Source organism: Macaca thibetana, chromosome 6, assembly GCF_024542745.1.
Source record: "Macaca thibetana thibetana isolate TM-01 chromosome 6, ASM2454274v1, whole genome shotgun sequence".
NCBI lineage: Eukaryota > Metazoa > Chordata > Mammalia > Primates > Cercopithecidae > Macaca > Macaca thibetana.
This window is the reverse complement of record NC_065583.1, coordinates 65,775,061-65,797,695: the sequence shown is the minus strand read 5'-3', so window position 1 is coordinate 65,797,695 and position 22,635 is coordinate 65,775,061. Positions and strand designations below refer to the sequence as shown.

At 38.8% G+C, this 22,635-nt stretch overlaps 1 protein-coding gene and 1 non-coding gene across 2 annotated transcripts in view; one reads left to right on the top strand and one right to left on the bottom strand.

Moving 5' to 3' along the window:
• COMMD10 (COMM domain containing 10) overlaps nucleotides 1–22,635 on the top strand; it is a 971,919-nt gene that overhangs the window by 358,540 nt on the left and 590,744 nt on the right. The window lies entirely within an intron of this gene.
• LOC126957829 (U2 spliceosomal RNA) lies at nucleotides 13,503–13,689 on the bottom strand. The gene has a single exon (XR_007726985.1). It is a non-coding gene; the product is annotated as a U2 spliceosomal RNA (small nuclear RNA).

The following is a 22,635-nucleotide window of genomic DNA, read 5'->3' as shown; positions in this document are numbered from 1 at the left end:
CTGTTTCCATCTTTATGTCCATGAGTATCCATTGTTTAGCTCCCACTTATAAGTGAAAAGATGTGGTATTTGTTTTTCTGTTTCTGTATTAATTAGCTTATGATATGGTTAGGATCTGTATCCCCACCCAAATCTCATGTTGAATTGTAATCCCCATAATCCCCATATGTTGAGGGTGGAATAGGTGGAGATAATTGAATCATGGGGGCAGTTTCCCCTATGTTGTTCTTATAATAATGAGTGGGTTTTCGCGAGATCCAATGGTTAAGGGGCTTCCCCTACTTCACTTGGTACTCACTCCATTCTGCCACCCTGTGAAGAAGGTGCATGCTTTTCCTTTGCCTTCTGCCATGATTGTAAGTTTCCCGAGGCCTCCCCAGCAATACGGAACTGTGAGTTAATTAAACCTCTTTCCTCTATAAATTAGCAGTCCCAGGTATTTCTTCATAGCAGCATAAGAATGGACTAATATAGCTTAGGATAATGGCCTCCAGCTGCATCCATGTTGCTGCAAAGGACATGATTTTGCTCCTTTCTATGGCTACATAGTATCCTATGGTACATATACACCACATTTTCTTTATGCAGTCCACCATTGACGGGCACCTAGGTTGATTCTATGTCTTTGCTATTATGAATACTGCTGCAATGTACAAACAAGTACATGTGTCTTCTGGGTAGAATAATTTATTTTATTTTGAATATATACCCAATAATGAGATTGCTGGGTCAAGTGGTAGTCCTAAGTTCCTTGAGAAATCTCCAAACTGCAGGAATAAAATTTTTGACAATAACTACCCAACTCCAGCCAAACACTGGGAGGAAAACTGTAGCCCTACCCTGATCCCATCAGCAAAGGCCAAGTGGGAAGGCTGTACTTCCACCTTTACCCAGATGTAATGAGGTGGTCTCTTTCCTCCTGAGAGTGCCAATGCAAGCTGCACTGGGAACCTAAACCTCTACCCCCATGTGGCAGTTATGGGGCAGCACTTTCCTTTCCATGCTGATGTGGTTTCAAGATGAGGCTTGCTGAAACAGAAGATTTAAATAAGATCCAGAATCTCCTGATTTAATGCCCCAAATGTCCAGAATATTAAAATTTACTCATCATGCGAAAACCCAAAAAACTCAATGTGAATGAGAAAAGACAATAATCAGATACTGTCTTAGTCTATCTTGTGCTGCTATAGCTGACCACAGACTGGCTAATTTATAATAAACAGAAATTTATTGACTCACGGTTCCAGAGGCAGGGAAATCCGAGATCAAGGGGCCAGCATCTGGTGAGGGCTTTCTTGCTATGTCATCCCATGGTAGAAGAGCAAAGAGAGAATAAGAGAGGGAGAGTAAGAAAGGAGAGGGGCAGAAAGAGATGGCTGAACTTGTTCTTTAATTAAAAAAAACAAACCCACTCCCATAATAATGAACCCACTTCAGTGATGACAGTATTAATCCATTCACGAGGGCCCTCATGGCCTAATCACCTCTTAAAAGATTTCACCTCCTGGGCCAGATGCGGTGTCTTGCACCTGTAATCTCAGCATTTTGGGAGGCCAAGGTGGGTGGATCACGAGGTCAGGAGATTGAGACTATCTTGGCTAACACAGGTGAAACCTTGTCTCTACTAAAAATACAAAAAAATTATCCAGGCCTGGTGGCAGGCGCCAATAGTCCCAGCTACTCAGAAGGCTGAGGCAGGAGAATGGCGTGAACCCAGGAGGTGGAGCTTGCAGTGAGCCAATATTGCACCACTGCCCTCCAGCCTGGGCAGCAGAGCTAGACTCTGTCTCAAAAACAATTTTTTTTTTTACCTCCTATTTTAGTCTATTTTCCCCTCTGCTATGAAGGGGGAACTGCTATGAAGAACTATCTGAGATTGGGAAATTTATTTTAAAAACGAGGTTAATTGACTCACAGTTCCACATGGCTGGGGAGGCCTCAGGAAACTCACAATCATGGCAGAAGGCAAAAAGGAAACAAGGCATGTCTTACATGGCATTAGGAGAGAGAGAGAAAGAGAAAGGAACTGCCACACACTTTTAAATGATCAGATCTTAGGAGTAATCCTTCACTATCACAAGAACAACATGGGAAACCCATCCCCATGATCCAGTCACCTCCCATCAGGGCCTTCCCTCTACAAGTGGGCACTACAATTCAAGATGAGATTTGGGTGGAAACACAGAGCCAAACCATATCATTCTGTCCCTGCCTCATCCCAAATTTCATGTCCTTCTCACATTTCAAAACACAATCATGCCTTCCCAACAATCCCCTAAAGTCTTAATTCATTCCAGGATTAACCCAAAAGTCCAAAGTCTTATCTGAGATAAGGCAAGTCCCTTCCATCTAGGAGCCTGTAAAATCAAAAGCAAGTTAGTTACTTCCAAGACACAATGGAGATACAGTCATTGGGTAAATGTTCCCATTCCAAATGGGGGAAATTTGCCAACACAAAGGGACTACAGTCCTCATGCAAATCTGAAACCCATCAGGACAGCCATTATATCTTAAAGGTCTGAAATAATCTCCTTTGACTCCATGCCTCACATCCAGGGCATGCTTATGCAAGGGGTGAGCTCCCAAGGCCTTAGGCAGATTCACCCCTGTGACTCTTCAGGGTAAAGCCACCACAGCTGCTTTCACAGGCTGGTGTTAAGTGGCTGAAGCTTTTCCAGGTGCACAGTCCAAGCTGTTAATGGATCTACCATTCTGGGGCTGGAAGATGGTGACCCTCTTTTCACAGCTCCACTAGTCAGTGCCCCCGTGTGGACTCTATATGGGGGCTCCAACCCAACATTTCCCCTCAGCATTGCCTTAGTAGAGGTTCTCCATGAGAGCTCAACTGCTGCAGCAGACTTCTGCCTGGACATCCAGGCATCTCCATACATCCTCTGAAATCTAGGTAGATGTTTCCAAACCTCAACTCTTGGCTTCTGTGCACCCTCAGGTACAATACCATATGGAAGCCACCAAGGGTTGGGGCTTGCACCCTCTACAGTCATGGCCCAAGCCACATCTTGGCCCCTTTTTGCCATGGCTGGAGCTGGAGTGTCTGGGACACACGGCATTATGTCCCAGGGTTGCACAGAGCAGCAGGACCTTGAGCATGGCCCACAAAACCATTTTTTCTCTCCTAGGCCTCCAGGTCTTTGATAGGAGGGGTTGCTGTTAAGATCTCTGAAATGCCCTGGAGACTTTTTCCCCATTGTCTTGGCTATTAACGTTCAGTTTCATTTTAGTTATGCAAATTTCTGCAACCAAAAGTTTACATTTCGCCCCAGAAAATGGTTTTTTTCTGTTCTACCACATGATCAGGCAACAAATTTCCCACACTTTTGTGCTCTGCTTCCCTTTTAAACATAAGTTCCAATTTCTGACTATCTCCTTGTGAATGCATATGACTATATGCTTTTAGAAACAGCCAGGTCACATCTTGAATGCTTTGCTGCTAAGAAACTTCTTCTGTCAGATACCCTAAATCATCTCTCTCAAGTTCAAAGTTCCACAGATCTCTAGGGCATGGGGCAAAATGTTGCCACTCTCTTTGCTAAAGCACAGCAAGAGTGACCTTTACTCCAGCTCCCCATAAGTTCCTCATCTCCATCTAAGACCACCTCAGCCTGGATTTCATTGCCCATATCACTAAAACCATTTTGGTCAAAACCATTCAACAAGTTTCTACAAAGTTCCAAACTTTCCTACGTCCTCCTGTCTTCTTCTGAACCCTCCAAACTATTCCAACCTCTGCCCATTATCCAGTTCCAAATTCAAAAGTCACTTCCACATTTTCAGTTCTCTTTGTAGCCCTACCCCACTCCAAATACCAATTTTCTGTATTAGTCTATTTTTACACTGCTATAAAGAACTACCTGTGGCTGGGGATGGTAGTTCATGCCAGTAATCTCAGCACTTTGGGAGGCTGAGGTGGGCAGATCACTTGAGGTCAGGAGTTCAAGACCAGCCTGGCCAACATGGTGAAACCCCATCTCTACTAAAAATACGAAAAATTAGCTGGGCATGGTGGCACATGTCTGTAGTCCCAGCTACTTGGGAGGCTGAGGTGGGAGGATCACTTGTACCCAGGAGGCAGAAGTTGCAGTGAGCTGAGATCATGCCACTACACTCTAGCCTGGGTGAAGAGTGAGACTCCACCTCAAAAAAAAAAAAAAAAAAAAAAAAACTACCTGAGACTGGTTAATTTATAAAGAAAAGAGATTTAATTGGCTCACAGTTCCACATGGCTGGAGAGGACTCAGGAAACTTACAATCATGGCAGAAGGCAAAGGGAAAGCTAGGCACATCTTACATGGCAACAAAAGAGAGACAGAGAGGAACTAACACACGCTTTTAAACCATCAGGTCTTGTGAGAAGTCACTCACTATCATGAGAACAGCATGGGAAAAACTGCCCCCATGATTCAATGACCTCCATCAGGTCCCTCCTTCAACACATGGGAATTACAATTCAAGATGGGATTTGGGTAGGGACACAAAGCCAAACCATATAACTTCACAACACTGCCACATTGAGGAATCTAGTCCCAACACATGAACTTTAGGGGACAAATTCAAACCCTAGCAGATCACAACACAAAGATGACATGAATACTGTTTGAATCATCTGATAAGAGTTTAAAAACAGCTAGTATAAAATGGCTTTAGCAAAATTTACAAATACACTTGAAACAAATGAAAAAAAAAAACAGAAAATCTCAGCCAAAAAAAAAAAAAAAAAAAGAACCAAATGGAAATTTTAAAACTGATAAATGCAATAATATAAATTAAAATTTTAATGGATGGGCTCAATGGCCTGATGAAGAAGAAAGATGAAAGAATCCATGAACTTGAATATAGAGCAACAGAAATTATCTAATGTGAACTATAGACAGAATATAGGCTGAACAAAAATCAACAGAGCCTAAAGTTCCAATGGACCCATAACAAAAGATCTAACTCCATGTCATTGGAGTCCTAGAAGGAGAGGATAAATCATGAGAATAAAAAAGCACTCAAAAAATAATGGCTGCAAAATATCCCAATTTGGCAAGAAGTATAAACCTACAAAGTCAAGAAGCTGCAAGATTCAAAATAGGATAAACCTAAATGAAAGCCCACCAAGACATATCATAATCAAACTTCTAAAAATCAAAGACAAAGAAAAACTGTTCAGAGAGACTCCATGGTTGCCACACAGTTAGATAACATTTATAAATAGGAAAAAAAAATTGATATACAGAAAACAGAAGTGAAGTACAGAAACAGCTGGATTGGTTAAAGGTGGGCATTTACCTTATTTGAAACTGGTTTGAACAGCTGACTGCCTTTAATTGGCTCAAGTTAAGCTGCTGTGATCGGTTGAGCCTCAGCTATTTGTTAAAGTGGTTTACAGTCTGTTTATACATCAAGTTGGGTTACAGTTTATTATGCACTAGAAGGCTTTAGGCAGTACTTAAAACATAAGGAGACAGCTATAGGCCAAACTTAATTTAACAATATGTTTCTCAATATACATAAAGGAAGTATTTAAGACAATTATATTATAAATGGGAGTGGGGAAAGGAGACTTAAGTGGGGTTAAGTGTTCTATACTTCACTTGAGCTGGTAAATCTTAACATCAATAGACTGTGATAATTTATGTAGCTATAATATAATAACTTGAACAACCTTTAAAAATGACTATAGAGAAATAGGCTCAAAAATCCCGGATAAATAAATATGAACTTTCAAAAAATGTTCTTGTAACCTACAGGAAATTGGGGAAAGAAAAGAAAAATTAAAAATATAAGAAAAAGAATATACATAAATCAAAATGGCAGACTTGGGTCCTAATATATGGACAGTTTTTAAAATGATTATGGATGGGGTGGATGCTGTCACACATTTCTCAGAATACTGCTATTTTGTGCTGTAAGCCTTCACTTTTAAAAATGAAGGGCTGCATTCCAGATACACCCAGAATGTTTCAAGTTACATTTTCCCCCATGATTTTCCATTCCTTTGACTCATCACATGCTTAAAAATATTCAAAGCCACAGACCTCAGAAACTACAGCAATAATCAGCCAAGTAGCATTTACAATTAAACTAACGCTATGACATTATATTCAGCAACTTCTCTAAACCAAGGCTTTCCAAACATTTCTGAATTACATTGTTTTTTTTTCCTATCCTACCTCTTTCTTTTAACCAACTGCGAAGACAATGTTATAATATTACCAAGAGGAGGTTCTCCAGCTTACTGTATGATAATGATAAACATTGTGGTTAAGAATGGAATAAAAGAACTTGAAATAAGTCTATTTGTGGTTTAAAAGCATCTCTCTTTTCTCCTTATGTCAACCTTGAGGTTTATAAGCTAATTCTTGGAGACTTGGCTTCCTTTTACATAGAAGATAATTATATCTATTTTGAGGATTAAACAAATTTAATAAATGTGAATGTGTTTGGCATAGGTCAAGGTAGACAGTAGGTACTTAATATTAGTTTTCCTCCTTCCATCTCAGATTTCTATTAGGCAAGTAAATCTGGAAATCTTTAGAATAAAGTTCTGCTGTACATTTTCATGTTTTCTTTTTAATTTTTGGTGAACCTGAGTACAATCCTGATATATAGATCACTTAGAGAATAAAGTAGTACAGTTTTTAATCCTGCTGATACTATCACTCATCTGTAGGGTGACCATTTAATCTATTATCCAATTTGCAACACCTTTGAGAATGAAAGCAGAAACTATCACTATATTACTCCAGGACATTATGACTGCCATGGAAAAATCAGGATGCAGAGTCACAGACAGGAAATCAGCTGTCATCCAAAAGCCGAATCACAAAGGCATCAGAGCAGCCAAAATAAAGATTCCCAAATTCACTTGAGGTTATACATTATATTCATGGGAAAACTCCAGTAACTCTCAGAAGAGCCAATTTACTCTTATTTACACCGAATTTATCAATAATGCTTTTCTAGTTTTTAATTCACAAGGATATTGACTATAACAAGACACTATAACCATGAATAGAAGACAGAGGATCCCCAAAAGTATAGCATTTTAGGAGCTGTAGCAAACAGCTACAGAGCTCAATAGCAGGAAATAGCTGTGTCGTAGAACAGTACCAACTATCATGTTCATGAGGTTGATCCCAGATCATTAGAGAAAGTTTGATTCATGTTCAAGTATCATTTAAAGCCCTCACGAAGAGTGAACGCCATTTCTATCCAAACTGTTTTTTAAAATTTTGTTTTGTTTTCAAAGGATAAATGTTTCAGTATTTGAAACTCAGCCAGTCAGAAAACGTAATGGTGGCCTTAGCTTGAACCCAGGCTAGGCCTGGCCTAGGATTCACAGCTATGTAATCACAACAAGAAAGCCCATGGAGAGGGACTTCAGGGCTCCTTGAGAAGGACGTCCTCTAAAGAAAAGGAAAGACTTACAAGAGAAGATATGATATGGTCTAGCTGGGTGTCCCCACCCAAATCTCATATTGAATTGTAATCCGAATTGTAATCCTCATATGTTGGGGAAGATACCTCGTGTGAGGTGATTAGATCATGGGGCAGTTCCCCCCTGCTGTTCTCGTGACAGTTAGTGAGTTCCCAGGTATCTGATGGTTTTATAAGGGGCTTTTCCCACTTTGCTCAGCACTTCTCTCTTCTGCCACAATGTGAAGGATGTGTTTGCTTCCCCTTCCATCACGATTGTAAGTTTCCTGAGGCCTCCCAGCCATGCGGAACTTTGAGTCAATTAAACCTCTGTTCTTTATAAATTACCCATGCTTGGTCAGTTCTTTCAGCAGTGTGAGAACAGACTAATATAAGGTGATAGGAGAATAGACACTGAATGAGAGAAGGGCATTTCTGAGAAATTATGGTTCTTACTTCTCCCTGGTCCATTTCCTCCCTCTCCTCCTGTACTCTTCTACACCACCTCCATCTGCAATCTGTGCAAGAGGCTTGGAGAGGGTAGCCCCCAAAATATGTACACTTGATAATAGCTGAAAATACTGTGTGTGACCCACACATGAGACAGCCCAGGGACTTGGAAAGGTCTCAAAATCCCACAATAGAGAAGACAGATGATAGCCAGTAAATCCATGTACTACTTTCATGGTGGCCCCAGGCTGATGGGGCCTGAGACCCCAGATCTGAGACTTATTTGAAGATCTGGATAGCTAAGATTTTTGCTGTGCATTGTTGAGCAGATCCTACTTCCCTTATTATCTACATGGATAACCCTTGAAGATTTTACACACAATTTTTTTCTGATTATAAAAAGAATATATCTATAATTACCAATGTAAAGGTAATATCCAAGTATTAATTGTGAAGAAAAGAGGAAACATATAAATATATGTTATATATTATATAAATATATATTAATATGCATACATTTATATCTATACATAGACACATACATACATAGATTTATAGCTACATAGATATATAGAATATATGTTCCCTTCAGGAATGTGGGAGAATGTAGGAGAATAAAAGTAGATCAAATAGCTGAAAGAAAGAAAAATCTGAGAAACTTGTTAGTGTTTTGAATATATAACTGTAAATTTTTTTGTACAGGCACTTGTGTGACTGTGTGTATGTATTTGAAATTTTTGTATCCTGCTATGGGGGAAGTTATTTGGTGAATGACATCTTTGGAGACCAAAAAATTTAAAAATTAGCTGCGGTGGTGAAGCATGCCTGTGCTCCCAGTTACTCTGGAGGCTAAGGTGGTAGTATTGTTTGAGCCCAGGAAGTCAAGCGAGCCGTGATCACACTGCTGCACTCCAGCCTGGGTAACAGAGCAAGGAAAAAAAAAATAAAAGAAACAGATGTAACATCTAAATATTACCTTCATTATTGATAAAACTGATACTGGAGAAGGAAGCTTATATCTGTGGACAAGCAAGCTGCCTGATACTGGAACCAGAATTACAGATTCCACTCCCAGCAATGCTTGTCAAGGCCACTGTCTCCATGTAGAAGAGGAAGACACATATCCTTTGTAGGGCAGCTCACTGTCAGAAGGAAAGAAAAGTGAAGAGTTTACACTTTGTATGCCCATTTTTCTCCTCCAAACTCATGGGTTTATAAGTAAAGGGGTGGAGACAGTGTTATGTAATCAATGTCCTTCATATGGAAAGAAATGTCAGGAGAGTTTCCTAAACATGTTGTCTAGTCGTGTTTTTTATTAACCATTAACCCTGGGGTGCAGCCTCCGTTGGGGAAAAATATCAGCAGGCTGTCAGTATAGGTCCATGCTCCTACCTCATGGGTGCTTCTGCAATACCAACGACTTCCCCTCTGAATATCATCCTGGAACCACCAGAGAGCAGTTTTGATTTTGCCCCCAGTAAAGTCTTAAATGCATCGGAACAGTACAATAGGTAAATTAAGTCCAAAGCCACTTTGTACCCAGTTCCAAAAGTTGACTGCCTATTCTGTTTCTCATCACAAATCCTGAGCAGCCTCATGTACCAGCATAGTCTATTAAAGGTTCAACACTAAGATAATCCAACAAAAAATGGTCAGCAAGCATAGAAATATGGATATAAACTCTCTTCCATTCAGAATTCACAAGAGTTGTTTGAGGCCAGGAGTCCGAGACCAGACTGGGAAATACAAGAAGATCCCGTCTCTACAAACAATTTTTTAAAAATTACCAGGTATGGGCAGCCGCTGCCATGCCACAATCGCTCTCCAACACCTCTCGCTCGCCGAGCTCCAGCCTAAGGAGAAGGGGTGTAAGTAAGGAGATCTCTATACCACGGCTCTTACAAAGCAGACTGCCCACAAATTGATGGGTGGTGAAGCACCCAGAAAGTGACTGGCTACAAAAGCCACCCGCAAGAGTGCACTGTCTCCTGGAGGGGCAAAGAAGCCTCATCGTTACAGGCCTGGTTCTGTGGAACTCTGGTAAATTAGACATTATCAGAAGTCCACTGAACTTCTGATTCGCAAACTTCCTTTCCAGCATCTGGTGGAGAAATTGCTCAGGACTTTAATACAGATCTGGGCTCCAGAGTGCAGCTATTGGTGCTTTGCAGGAGGCAAGTGAGGCCTATCTGGTTGGCCTTTTTGAAGACACCAACCTGTGTGCTATCTATGCCAAATGTGTAACAATTATGCCAAAAGACATCCAGGTAGCACGTTGCGTAAGTGGAGAATGTGCTCAAGAATCCACTATGATGGGAAACAGTTCATTCTCAAAACAAACAAACAAACAAAAAAAAAAAACTCTTCTTCCTGTTATTGGTAGTTCTTGTGAATGTTTAATATAAATGCGGGGACATAAAGCATTAATACAAGTCAAAATGTTTCAGTGAATACGTTTCAGCGGTTCAACTTTGTAATAATTATAAATAAACCTGTTAATATTTTTTCTGGAAAAAAATTACCAGGTGTGGTGGTACATGCCTGTAGGACTGCTTGAGCCCAGAAGTTTGAAATCACAGTGAGCAATGATCACACCACTGGACCCCAACCTGGCAACAGAGCAATAATCTGTTTCAAGAGAAATAAAGAGTTCACAAGAACAACTAAGCCTGCTTACAAGTTGACTCTAAAAACATGATTGTCCAGTGGAATTAAAAGTCCAGAATCAGTTTCCCTTGCCATTCAGTGTGAATGTCCAAAGACATACCAATTCAAAATCTACCCCCTCAATCTCTTATCTTGTTCAGTTTTCAGAGAGAGATTCTCTATCTTGGATACTGTGATTCTTTCAGCAGCCATAGCTTAAGCTGTTCCATACCAGAATTAGTGTGGTTCTTAAGACGTAGTATTACTTCATGCTAAATCTTTCATGAGTCACCCTTGGAAAAAGTTCAGAGTTAATTAGTAGTACTATAAGAGTATAATAGCACTGGTCCCACATTTACCAAATTTAGAAAATTACTCCATCCCCAGTCCTCAGGGCAGTCATCCCAGAACAAAATTATATTCTCCCAACTCAGTACTTAGTCTAAACCAAAGACAGTCGGCAAAGACCGCAGCAGAGATTCAGCAGCATTGAGAGGAAGAGGATACCTTCTTGGTTTGAGCTGCACCAGTATGCCAGAGTTTATGCCACTTGTCCATAGGCCATGATCTGGGAGCTTAACAATAACTGGGAAATAGCTCTTGGCAAGAGTTTATTTTTGGAACCATGAATTTTCCAGATGGGGAGAGAAATATTCCTATGCATACTGTCGCCTCTCAGAAAAGAGCATTTAAGATACTGCTGCTTTGAGCAAAGTCCAGAGAACTGACCTAAGGGCATTCCCAGTCTTATTTGAGGTGCCTTTCTTTCCCATCCAGTATATTCAAAACTTCCTAAGTTGTTCTTTGTCCTTTGAATCCTGTGTTTCTAGTGTTCAAAGATATTTTTAAAAGAAGCAAAATCATGAGTCTCATATAGATAGAAAATGAGCACATGTTCAAGGTATTATTTAACTCATGAATTACGTGGAGAAACCAGGCAACTGGTTCAAAGGAGAAGTCATAGAAGTACAAATTTTTATGGACTAAGAAATGTTGATATGAATGCTCATTTGGATGCAAAACAGGCTTCTGCATGGGCATGGGGTGGTGAGAGGATGAGGGAGTATTGTTCCTCCACCAGAAAAAATTTCACTTCAGAAACATTTCAAAATACAAAGAAAGTAATTATTTTGATTGGTATCAGTTATTTTCCTACTTAGAGTTAGAAAATAGCTCCCACAGAATAGAAATTAGATAACCATGAAGGGTATATTGTGCTAGTCTAGATGTGACATAAGTTTCATAGTTTTCCATTGGAGCACATGTCTTCCTTCACTAGCACCCCAATATTGAAATGAACGTAGGCACCGCCAAGTTACAAGTATTCATATTCTTTTCTGATCTGGATTTTTCTGTCTTTGCTCATAGAGGCTGTTTCTACTACCTCTTACTGCCAGGTCAATAGTCCTAAGAACTCTGCATTCTAATCTGGGACATCTTGAGATCACACAATGAGGAGTGATCCTTGAATCTGTGTACAAATCCTGTGAATGTAAGGTTAGTTCCTTCAGAGCTCACTCTTTGGTCCTGGATGCAGAATGAAATTGGAGCAGCTCATCTAGTGCTCCTTCCCAGGGTCTGGCACTCTTAACTGAAACTCCTGCAACACACACACACACACACACACACACACACACACACCCTTCAGCTGCATAGCATTTTAAAAGTAGCAAAAGTGTGGTGCTTTAAAAGTATGTCCAACGACTTTCCCCCACCCGCTTAAAAATGGACTACTGCCTTAGATTTTTCAGTATTAAGCCCTTTGAGGCCCACTAGAATCTGTCCAGAAGCCCGAGAGGCCAGAGCATGTATGCCTGTGTAATCCAAGGACAAGCAGCAGCCAGCTCAGCAAAGCCCCTACTGGGGGACAGTAGCTTTGAGGACAAGAAGGCCAGTATCTGCTTGCTCGCCAGCCCCCTCATGGCCATCTTCTGAAGGCAACTGTGGACCCCATGCATTTGTCGGATCTGCCTTCATAAAGATAGCTATTGACTTGTGGATAAGGCTTTCATAAACAGCAGTAATCAGCAAGTTCAAAATACTACATAGCCCAAGGGATAGAGCCTCTGACCTAGGCTGCAACAGTGCAAAGCTAACTGCACAGCTGTTCAGACTGACTGCATCAAACCACAAAAGTCACCAAGACAATAAAAAGGGCTGTCCATTAAGCATGTCACACCATCAGCTGTGATATATCTCAATTAGAAAGCAGTTAAAAATGAAAGAGAAAAATGTGAGTCTTAGAATCAATTAAGTATAGCAGTAATAGTAACAATAGCCAAAATGTGAATATAGTTACTATGTGCCAGGCACTGTTTAAACCTTTACTTGCATTGCCTAATTTAATTCTCACAACAGCTTTATGAAAGCAGGCATTATTAACAGAATCCTCATCTGACAGAAAAAAAATGGGAGTGAGATTAGAAATTAGTCCAGGGCCACCTAGGTATTAGATAGTGGAGCCAGTCAGTCTGAGTATGAATGTCTACACTTACATTCTTGTAGCTCATTTGGAAAGTATAGAAATATAGAGAGAAGCAGGAGGAAAAGCCATTTGTCATCTTATCACTGAAAGACAACATCAAAACTTTGACACTGTTCCTCCCAGTAAAAAAAAAAAAATTCTTTATTATTTTTATTTTTTATTTATTTATTTTTTTTGAGATGGAGTGTCCCTCTTGTTGCCCCAGCTGAAGTGCAATGGTGCGATCTCAGCTCACTGCAACCTCTGCCTCTTGGGTTCAAGTAATCCTCCTGGCTCTGCCTCCTGAGTAACTGGGACTACAAACACACTGCACCACACTCAGCTAATATTTTGTATAATTTTTGTAGAGACGGGGTTTCACCATGTTGCCCAGGCTGGTCTCAAACTCCTGAACTCAAGCGATCCTCTCACGTTGGCTTTCCAAAGTGTTGGGATTACAGGCATCAACCACCACACCCAGCCTTGATCTATTTTTTGTTGCAACCATTCTATACCCTGAAAGGGATGCACCATTCCTGGAGGTACTACAATACCAGGTTAACAGGTGGAGTGGGGCAAGTTCCTAGTCCATCTCCTAACTCCAAAAATCCATTCAATATATTATCCTCCCATAGAGGATGTATCAGATATTAAACTGATATAAATAGATACTACACTTGCTCTTACCCAGAAGGCCGAGAAGTGGTAAAAATAAATTTTCTATGAGACTTTTAATAATCAATGTTTTTGAAGTGATTGTTTTTATAGGAACCAAATAGAACTATTAATAATTATCACCCCATCCAACACTCCAGAACAGCCCTACAATGGGTCCTTTGAACTCCAAGATTGTTGGGAATCCCAGTCAGTTCTTTCCGTGTTTGTCTCTTTATGGGGTTAATCCAAGCCATCCCATGGTTTGCAACATTTCCACATGCTGCTAAAGAAGGCCATGCAGTAGTAGTGTGTTTCTTGTGTGCCTGTCTTAGACTCTGAGCACTGTAACATGATCCCACTGAATTCTTGCAGTAAATGATCCCAGACCCCTTGAGACACCATATGGCAAGCAACCAGATATCACAAAAGTATGACTTGTATTTCTAGGCAAGCAGCAGTCTCAGAGGACTAAGCTTTTCTTAGGCCTTGAAACTCTTGCAGCTGCCAGTAGCTGGATGAAATGCATATCTCCAGGTGGAAGAATGGTCATCAGCCCACCCCAGAGAGAGCCTGACACTTGAGAATACAAGTAGGGCTTAAAGCATGTGCAAAACAAAGTTGAAGGCCTTGTCTGTACTTATGACACCAGCTATTCACACACTCAGCAAACACAGACAAATGGAATGCAGATAACTACATACTGCATGAACAAATTAAAAGAAATACGCTGTGATTTTTTTCCCCTTTAAATCCATACAGAAAGAAATAGGTGTGCAGGGCATGGTGGCTCATGCCTATAATCCCAGCACTTTGGGAAGCCAAGGTGGGCAGCTCACATGAAGTCAGGAGTTCAAGGCCAGACTGAAAAATTAACTGAGTGTAGTGGTGCACAGCTGTTGTCCCAGCTAATCAAGAGGCTGAGGCAGCTGGATCACTTGAACCTGGGAGGCTGAGGTTGCAGTGAGCCAAGATTACGCCACTGCACTCTAGCCTGGGCAATAGACTGAGAGTCCATCTCAAAAAAATAAAAAATAAAAAAAGGAAGGAAGAAGAAAGAAATAGGTGTGGTGCCTCACACTGTCAGGGCCTCCAAAGACCTCAAATATAATTGGGAATATATAATATAGAAATAAACTTGTAGCTGATACAGATTTTCTCAAATTGGGTGGGGCAGACTTGGCTGCATTCTCAGTGACTTGGGAGTTTTGTGAGGAATTTTAAGTGTTAATTTTTCATTTTAAAGATAGTACAAAAATAACTTCACCTGTTTAGAGATTATTTGCAGTGACAATTCGTATTTGGAAAACTTTGCTTGTAGAATAAGACTTTTGTTCCATAAAGTAGTATTTTTCCCACTCAAGTAAGTAGACATAGTTCTGAGACTTCATGAAATTTTCTTCCGTTTACAAGGTTAATATAGCTCCCAGATTTAAGAAACACTGGTCTAGGACATTTTTAAAAATTGAAAACTGTAAGACGTAATTATAATCTGGTACTAGTCCCCCTTTATTTCAGTTTCTCAACTACAAAACTTTCTCCCATGCTCTCCCTTAAATGAGATGTAAAGTCAGGTGAGATTAATGTGTACTACAGCTCCATAAGAAGAAAGATGTGGGCTAAATGGAGGGCATTAATTATTTTAAGCATAAACATAGTTACTGAGGAGAAGTGCAAATCACTACGGATCAGAAAAAAAGTGGTTCTTACCAAGCAGCCTTGTGACAGTGAGACTATGAAACACAGGCTCACAGCCAGGTGGTTGGCTCCTCCTCAGTGGCAGAACTTCCCCAACTGTGACCAGCACAGGAAGGCTAGGCAGAAGCCACGTGGGGCTTCTATTTGGGCTAAATGAGCAAAGCAAACCCATATGGAGAGGATAGCTGCAAGGAGGAGCAGGTGACAGTGCATGTAAAAGTACCTAGCACAGTGCTTCACACAAACCAGATGGTTTACACGTGTTTGTTCCTTCTGCCTCTTCAGTTCAACGAAATCTTTACTGTAAAAATTGAGAGATTTTAAAAAGAAAGAATTGAAAAATTTGGTTTAACAAGACTGTTGTTTTGACTTATATCCTAGATAAGCTTTTGTTTGAACTGATATTTAAAATATAGACCAAATGAACATATTCACATCCAACAAGCCTATGTAGATATTTACTGTAAGTCAGACACACATTAGGTGACTTTGCAAAGGCAACCCCACGCCTTCCCAAATCCTCCAATGTCCTATTAATAGTCTCATCTCAAATACACAATAAATAAATAATTAACAGTCTCATCTCATACAACTCTGGAAGTCCAAAGCCTAAAGTTCCTAGGAGGAAACTCCCGTTTTCCAAGTGGTTTTCCATTCAGTTCACTTTATGCCACACTGTGAACACAGTTCCTTCTCCATCATTCCCCAGAGCTTATATAGGGCTGTCGGGCCCCTAAAGTGAAATCAGCTGCTTCTCTAGAAAAATAGAAGCCTACTACTACTGCCTCCGCATCAGGATTCTTATCACAAACTCCAAGAGTGTCTTTCCATTCCTTACTCTACCTTTAATTCCTGACCCCAGACAAATTACCCTGCCTAGAAAAAGAAAAGCCACCTTAGGCCAGCCCCTGAGATTCCCTCAGACTGGGCAATTCAAAAGGTCAAGGTTGAAGCTGAAATGTTTTTTGTGATCTGACCTCTGAAGTCACACACCATCACTTCCACCATATTTCACAGCACATGCAGACCAGCTGTGCTTTCATTATGGGAGTATACTGCACATGGGCAGGAATATCAGGAGGTAAAGATCATTGATGGCCTTCTTGAGACTGGCTACCACTTTGCCACTGACTTTGGGCAAGTCCCGTAACCCCTCTGAACACCAATGTCCTCATCTATGAAACAGGAATTAATAATAGTCTCTACCTCATGAGGTTGTTCGAAAATGAGAAAATATATGTTAATTCTTTTCACTTACCAGGAACTCAGTATACATTAACTCTAATCACAATAATTCTACCATGGACACTGTTGGATAATAACTAAAAGCTTTCCCACACTAAAACTATATGTCTATCCGACCAGTCCACAGAGAAGTCCACATTGCTTAGATCATGAAGTAGAAGCATGCACAAAGCTGCTCACTCCTTCATATCCTTTCCTTCATAGATTCACAGAACCTTACAGCTGCCCATCTCTTCTTTCCCTCTCCCTGTACTACTGATCACACATTTCAACTCTCTATATTGAACAACTTACAGTCCCATGATACTCTACGTTTTTAGTCTTTGTACATGCACCTCCTTCTGCATGGAATGCTCTTTCCATCTCTCTAATACTTCACCTAACTTCAGCTCATCCTTCTTTACTCAATAAATACATTGATTTGTTTTCCTAAGTATTTTCTTTCTCTTTTTCCTTTTCTTTCCTTTTTTCCTCTCTTTCCCCTGTATATTCACTTTAGCCAAGCCACTATCATCTTATGCCTGGACTCCTATATATGTATCTATCCCTCCTTTTTTCCCTTATTTTCTTTCATCTACTCAAAAAATTCCTACCGAGTGTCAATCATGTGCCAGGAAAAAACTAGCAAGACAAAAGCCCTGCCCTCCTGGAATATATAGTTTACTGAGACAATTAGTACCCTCTCCCCAAAGTAAGTACATACATACATAAGACATCAGGTCATGATGAGTGCTATGAAGAAATATTAAACTGGGGAACTAGAGAAAATGTTGTAGAACTGGAGACCTATTTTAGAGTAAATTTAAATAAATTTTAAATAGATTTAGCTTCCTGTAGACTATGAACACCTCAGGGTCAGACATTAGATCATTTACCTCTATTTTTCCAGTCTTTAACAATGTGTCTGAAGCTAAGAATATACTTAATAAATATTTGTTGAATAAAAGAAAGAAAGAATACATGTATGTATGAATGAATAAATGTTAGATTCCAATATAAACCCTGTATGGAAAAAACTGAGGCCCAGAGAGGGTTGATTTACTCAAGAAAGCTTACTTCAAGGACAATGCTGTTTTTACTGTGTCATATTACACATGCCTAAAACATCTTTGTTTTAATAATACCCTATCTGCTCCTTTTTTGGTGTTGTCAAGACTTGGCTAGAATGAAATTCTGAAGAGCCTGTTTTTCTAGTTTTTTACTTAATCTTCATGGAAACCATCACTGTTTACTCTAGAATAGATAAAGGGCTTCACCAAAGTCTCAATATTGTATTTGCTCACCTGGTCAACCAGTTGTTTGGTCATAAACCGCAAGGATTCAGAATGTGCAGCTGATCAGGAACCAGAAAAGACTTCCCACTAAGATCCCTTAGGATTATTTTAGAGAGGAAAACAAATCTAGGACAAATCAAACTTTTAGACTCAGGACTGCTTTACCCTCTTAAAAATTATGGAACATCCCGAAGAGCTTTTGTTTATGTGGATTACATCTATTGATATTCACTGTAATGGAAACTAAAATTATGTAATTTCTAAAAATATTTATTTACTTTAAAATAATAACAGATTCATTAAATGCTAACATCTTTTAATGAAAAATAGCTGTATTTTCTAGAACAAAAAAGGTAATGAGAGGAGTGGCGTTTTTATACTTCTGAGAATCTCTTCAATGTATGCTTAATAGAAGAAAGCTGGGTCCTCCTATCTGCTTCTGCATTTGGTTTGTTATGATAGCATTTGTCATTTAGCCTCTGGAAAATTCCACCGCACATTCATGAGAGAATGAATAGAAAAAGTCAAATAACATTTCAGTATTATTACAAAAGCAGTTTTGATCTTGTGGACTCTACCGAAAGGACTTAGGGGGCGTCCTTAGCATCCCCTTGTCCATACTTTCAGAAGTGCTGGTTTTGAGAGTCACAAATTTATATTAAAAAAAACAAAAAAGGAAATAAAATTAAACTATGTTTCGTATTTTTATTCTAAAAGTGTATGTATTTTTATACTCCTATAGCAGTGGTTCTCACCTTTTGGTGTGCTTAAGAATCATTTAGGAGGCATAGTTAAAATGCTGATTTGGCTTCTACACCCAAAGTTGCTGATTCCCTAAGTCTGGCCTAGGACCTAGGAGCATGCACTTTTTAGCAAGTTCTCACTTCAGGGCCTCTATTCCCCAGATAATAATAATCCATGCCGCATTATTTGAGAAAAACCGTTCCAAAGCAAAAAATATCTTGGATATTTTACAAGACTAAAGCATTTCAGCAAGATGAAATTTTACAATTTGAAGTAAAAGTATCTGACTTAAAACAGAGAAATAGATCAAGAAAAGGGAAACCTGATTCTTGTGATACACACAGGTTCATTCTATGGTTATTGCACCAAGAACGTGAGTTATTGCTGGCATAAGGAATTTTCCTGTCCTCCATATTTCACCATAGCCAAAGGTCCCTTAAGTCATCCAAACACAGTTCTTCATTCTACTACTAATATATTTACTTTCTGGCATTAAAAAAAAAACAAACTTCTAGAAGTAGCTAAAGATATCATTAAAATGTATAAAAGAAAAACACATTAAGGTAGTTGTTCTTTGCCTAAACACAATTATGGTGATTAAATTCACCATTTCATTAATTCATTTATCAAATAGTCACAAAGCTTGTAGGCTAGGGCCTGGAAATATCAATATGTTTACCCTATACGCTGTCCCATTTCTATTAAAGGCAAAACTATCCACTTAGCTGTTCAAGCTGGAAACCCATGAGTCACTCTAAATATCTTCCTTTTCTTTATATACTCCATTTCTCATCTACGTACTAGTGCCGAACTCCAAAATATACCTCAAACTTGTTGACCTGTTTCTGTCTCTACCACCTTCACTATCATACCACTTCACCAAGCCACTGTCATCTTATGCCTGGACTCCTGCAATTGTTCCTAACTGTTCATTCATTCATTCAATATTGATGAGGACCTACCAAGTACCAGGAACTTTTCAACACTCTAAGACAGAGCGGGGAAACAAAACAGGCAAAATCCCTGCTTTATGGAACTTTCATTTTAGTGGATAGGAGACAGACAAAAAACTGAATTATACAAATAAATGTGGATATGTCAAGTTGATAATTAGGTATAGAGTCAGGTGTTCAAGGGAGAGATCAGGACATACTTTAGTATTCTGGAAGTTCCAAGAACATGTCAAGCACTCATCAGAATCAAGACCTTTGCATGTATTATTCCCTCTACATGGACCCCGTTATCCTTACATTTTTTTAGAAGTTGGTGCCTTCCCACACCTTAGCCTATATGTCATCTACCTAGGGAGGTCCCTGGCCACCCAATCTAAATTAAGTCCCCTCCTATAATTTCCTCGCAATAACACTTGTTTATTTTCCTTCTTAGCCCATACCACAACTTGCAAAGTACTTGTCTATTTATTGTTCTTTCAATATTAAACTGTAAATTCTATCTTTATTGTGTTTATTTTTGAATATTTAGTGCTCATCACATAGTGAACAGATGTTTTGGTTAGGATTCTACCAGAGAACAGAGCTAGAAGGAGATTTTATGTATGTATGTAAATAAACACACACACACACAAACATGCATATGGAGAGAAAGAAAGATTTATTGCACAAGCTACAGAAGGATCTTTTTTTTTTCCTTTTAATTCTTTTTTTTTTTTTTTTTTTTTTTGAGGCAGGGTCTTAGTTGGAATGCAGCTTGGAATACAGAGGAGGACATTCTGGAAAACATTTCTCCTCATTGAGTTGCTTTTTAGTCCATATAAAATCCTCCCCATGAGTCTCCCTCTTCTCTTGATCTCCCTTAATCCTTCTATCTCTAAGACTCCCATATCCTGAACGCTTGCAGGACATTCTACAAGGAGCCAAAGCGCTTAGCACTTGCCCAAGCTCAGCAACTCCTGTTAGCCCCTCAAAGCCAAGACTGGTAAAACCCCTTTGCTCTAGACCAAGCTTATTCAACCCAAGGCCCACAGCCCGCATGTAGCCCAGGAGGGCTTTGAATGCAGCCCAACACAAATTTGTAAGCTTTCTTAACATATTATGAGATCTTTTTTTTGCGATTTTTTAAAGCTTATCAGCTATCTTTGGTGTTAGTGTATTTCCTGCGTGGCTCAAGACAATTCTTCTTCCAAAGTGGCCCAGGGAAGCCAGAAGATGGGACACCCTTGCGTGAGACCCACACATTCTTCATGCCTAAAAGGTCAACATGCCCCCCTCTCTCTCATTTATATAACCATCTTTCACAACTTCATAGTATCATTACCGTGCAATATTTTTCAAAAAAGACTCTCCACAATAATGAGGAAAAGGCAGATTGAAGAGAATCAGAGATTGCTGTCTTCTGACACAGTTTTCATAATTTCTTCTCAGTAGTCTAATCTCACAAGTTTGATAACATGTGTTTACATTAACATTGATTTTTAACCCATTGCAAATATTTGTTTTTATTTCTACTTTAACCCAAGATTACTTAGAAAAGGTTTTTTTTTTTACTTTTTTAACTTTCAAGTTTACTGTTTCTTTATTTTTGACTATCTTTTTTTTATTAATTTCTGTTCTTATTACATTGTGGTTAGAAAATGAGATTTCCCTTTGAGGCTTAATGCATGTTAAATTTTTATAAATACCCCACATGTATTTGAAAAGAATGCAAATTACCTATGGTCGAGTTTACAACTGGTTTATTCAAATCTTTTATAACTTTAATAATTTTTCTCTCTCTGACCCAAGAAAAGAGCATTAAAATATGTTACCACTGTGGATTTGTCAAATCCTCTGTTATCTATCTATTTTTCCTTTATATGTTATGAAGCTACATTGTTTTATAATTTTGGTGGATTATATCTTTCACCAGTATGAAATATTTATTTTGTCCCATTGAATGATTCTGTCCATTAATAATTAATACTAATGGTTCATTCATATGTTTAGTATTTTCTTGTACTTTTTTTTCTCTTTTTTTTTTGTTTATATCTCTTACAAAATAGCAGGTAGCTGGATTTTTTCTTTTTTCCTAGTCAGCATCTCTGTCTTTTAATGGGGAAATATAACCAGTTTCTATAATTGTTAATCTGATATGGCTTTTCTTATTCTTGTCTAATTTTTACTGTTTTCTTTTTATCATTTTCTTGTTTTTTCCTCTCTTTTCTTTTGTTGCATTAATTTTTTTGCCCACTCTTTTCTTGTTTATTTGAAAGTTACAAGTCCTACATCCATTTTTTTTTTTTTTTTGGTTACCCTGAAAGTTGCAATTTGCCTAAAAAATTCTGTTTACCTATCTGTGTCTAGATATAATCTGTATTTTTTTGTCAAGCTACACAAAAGAAAAATTTTAGCATATTTTCACTTACTTCTGAATCCTTCATATCTTCTAGTTGAAATGGCCTTTGATTTTATTTCTAGATTGCTATTAGTTTTTTTTTTTACATTATGCATGAGTGGTTATTTAGACATAACTATATGCTTTAGCAATTTCTTGGCTTATTATTGCTTCTGTAAGCTAAACATTTTCTCTCTTAGATTCATTTTCTGTCTTACTGGATTATATCCTTAAGTAATCCTTTCAGAAAAAAAAAATCTGTGGGTGGTGAACCTTTGAATACCTGCATGACAAAAGATGTTGTAATTGTGCTTTTCAAAAATTTTTAAGCTCAAAATTGTCTTCCAGGATTTCAAAGATATTACTCCATTATCTTCTCACATTCAGAGCTAATGATGAGAAATCCAAAGTTAATCTGATTTTTGTTTCCTTGGAGGTATCATGATTTTTTTCTTACTGGATGCTTTTAGGATTTTCTCTTTATCCATGGATAGTGAATACAATTTGAATGTGTCTAATGGATGCTTTCCAAAAATCCTACCCGTTAGGGCCTTTTGGGGTCCTTATCCATTGGGGCCCTTCATTCGAAGACTCTTGTCTTTCTTCAGATGTGGGAAATCTGTCTTCCTTTTTCTTCCTTCCTTCTTGCCTCTTTTCCTTTCTCCCTCCCTTTTTTTCCTTCCTTCCTTTCTCTCTTTTTCTTTCTTT